We start from the raw sequence: 2,931 nt of genomic DNA, 5'->3' as shown, positions 1-2,931 counted from the left end.
CCGGCCACATGAATGAGAGAAGGAATGAAATTTAAACATATTTTTGGTAAACTCAAACCCTTACCTTTACCTATAAATACCTTTCCATTCCTTACTCTTCAATCATCCTCCATCTCTCAACATTTCTCTCTCGCTCATTCTAGTTTTCTCTCAATTCATTTACCTTTTTCCCTTGCATAGTCGTCCATCCCCTCTCCATTCTTTAGCCTCAAAAGCTTTTTCAAAAGCGCTCTTTAGCTGGCTACCTTCTAAACCCTTAGTAAAAGAAGCTTCAATTAGAATGGATGATCGCTTCAGTCAGAATAGATCCGAAAGGCTGCTGAGCTGAGTCTACTATTTCCTCTTGATTATCTATTTTAACATGTTTGCTTTGAGTTTTATGCTTTTGACATCAACTATGAAGTTTTAAATCCTATTTGTTGGAATAATAATATTAAGTTAATGAGATTTATTTAATCCATGTTAACATGTTTTATGCCTTAGTTGGTTATGTTTTTAATTAATATCATGATAGGTTTCATTCATACATAATTAGGTGCACTCATATTAGCTGAGCGATCCTAACCAGACGACGGCTGCTAGATGCATAATTGAAAAGTGCAATGCTTAATTTAGGTCATTAAAATCGACTAAGTTAAGGTTCATAATATTTTTAGTTGGCTCTATTATCTTACATGGTTTTTAAATTTATGTAATTAAACTGTTGCAAACGTAAATGTCCTTGTGACCTTGCATAAATGCTAAGAAACCCTTAGTCTAATATGATCAATAACATGCCTATTTAACTAAGTAAAAGATCCGAGAGGACTGAATTTGGTTTCCAAACCCATAAGAGATCGAGTTTCCATAGAAGTAATTCTGAACATATTAGCATGATGAAAGTAAGTTGATTTGATTAATATAATTATCCTAGCCCATTTAATTTTAATTTTTTTTGTTGCTAATGCCTTCATTCATACATTTAGGTAAATTGCATTTAGATTAGAAATTGCATTAGGGATCACTCTTGCATTTAATTAATCTAATAATCCCTATCCAAATTTATTGAGTTTTTTACATCAAATTGTTAATTATAATTTTGAAATTAATTGTTTAAGTTTATATAGTCCCTGTGGAGATGATAACTCATTTTTACTTATTACATGAACGACTACGTACACTTGCGTAAACACGTTACAATTCGTTGCAAGTTTTTGGTGCCATTGCCGGGGACTGTTGCCTTAATCATATTTGTGAAATTAATTTTTACAATTTGGTTTTTATTTAATTTTTAACATTACTAATTTATTTTTTATTCTTTATTTTTTGTGATTTATTCTCAAGTGTTTTATGAGCATAATCATTGATCTATTACCCGTGGACCCTGAAATCAAGCGGACTTTTAGACAAAGAAGACGTTAGAGATATGCTTAGAGACAAGTCGAGATGGACCTTGAAAAATAAAATGACGGACAAGGTAATAGAGACAATCAAGTGCACCACCCAATCCCTATTGCCGATGATAGGGATCGTGCCATCAAACAATACGTTGTGCCAATTTTCAATGAGTTGAATTCAAGAATTAGGAGGTCAAATATCGAGGCACCCTAATTCAAATTGAAACTAGTGATGTTTCAAATACTTTGAACAGCAGGCCAGTTCAGTGGTTTGCCCACGGAAGATCTACACTTACACCTTCGATTATTCATGGAGGTTAGTGATTCATTTAAGTTAGTTGGTGTGACTGAAGATGCATTGAGGTTAAAACTGTTTCCATACTCAATACGAGATTGAGCACAAGCATGGCTGAATTCATTGCCACCAAGTTCAATATCTACTTGGCAAGAATTAGCAGAAAGGTTTTTGGTAAAATACTTTCCATTGAGTAAGAACGTAAAATTGCATAATGTGATAACTACTTTCCAACAATTGGATGATGAGTATTTGTGTGAGGCTTGGGAAAGATTCAAGGAATTACTTTGTAAGTGTCCTCATCATGAGATTCCTCATTGTATCTAATTAGAGACGTTTTATAACTGTCTCAATGCACATACAAGATTAATGGTGGATGCTTCTACGAATGGTACAATTTTATCTAAGTCTTATAATGAGGCTTACAAGATCATTGAAAGGATCGCAAGTAATAACTATCAATGGTTGAAAAAAAGAGTAGTTTCAAGAAGATGAGTAGCTGAAGTGCATGAAGTAGACCCACTGACTTCAATCTCTGCTCAGGTATCTTCTATTTTCTCTATGTTAAAATAGTTTACCACTAATCGTTTGAATAATTTTGTATACTGTGGGGATGGTCATCCTTTTGAGAATTGCCCTTCGAATCCCAAATCGGTGTACTATGTAAGGAACCAGTATCAAAACAGAAATGGACAAGTCGGAGTCCAATTTCTACAATCCATCGTGGCAGAACCATCCAAAATTTTCCTGAAGTAATTAATGAATTGGACCGAAAAATAATCAAATGTAGCATAGACCCAGCCAAATCCAAAGGTTTAACCAAAAATCCCTAAAACCACCTCAAACAAAATCATCGAACAGTTTGGAGAACTTGTTGAAGGTGTACATGGCAAAAAATAATGCCTTGATCCAAAGTCAAGTAGCAACACTAAAAAATCTGGAGAACCAGATGGGTCAATTAGCTATTGGGCTTTGTAGTAGACCATAAGGAGCCTTGCTGAGCTATAGAGAAAATTTGAAAAATTTGAGTAAGGAACATTGCAAAGTGGTAGAGTTACAAAGTGGTAAGGCTTTGGAGCCTAAGAAGGTTGTGGTTGAAGATGAGCCTACTAGAAAGAAGGAAAGTCAACCGACAGTTGAAGTTCCTACAACAAAAAAATCAGATGCTGAAAAATCTAATGAGGTAAACTCTAAACTAGTGAATTCTGAGAAGCTAACACCTTTTGTAGATTTACCTCCTCAGAAAAGTTGTCCATATCA

At 34.3% G+C, this 2,931-nt stretch overlaps 1 non-coding gene across 1 annotated transcript; it reads right to left on the bottom strand.

Moving 5' to 3' along the window:
• Nucleotides 1–1,876: 1,876 nt before the first annotated feature.
• On the bottom strand, nt 1,877–1,982 carry LOC121220406 (small nucleolar RNA R71). The gene has a single exon (XR_005917608.1). It is a non-coding gene; the product is annotated as a small nucleolar RNA R71 (small nucleolar RNA).
• Between the last annotated feature and the right edge of the window lie 949 nt (nt 1,983–2,931).

This window comes from Gossypium hirsutum, chromosome D08 (assembly GCF_007990345.1).
Source record: "Gossypium hirsutum isolate 1008001.06 chromosome D08, Gossypium_hirsutum_v2.1, whole genome shotgun sequence".
NCBI classification, from domain to species: domain Eukaryota; kingdom Viridiplantae; phylum Streptophyta; class Magnoliopsida; order Malvales; family Malvaceae; genus Gossypium; species Gossypium hirsutum.
This window is presented reverse-complemented; position numbering and strand designations above follow the sequence as displayed.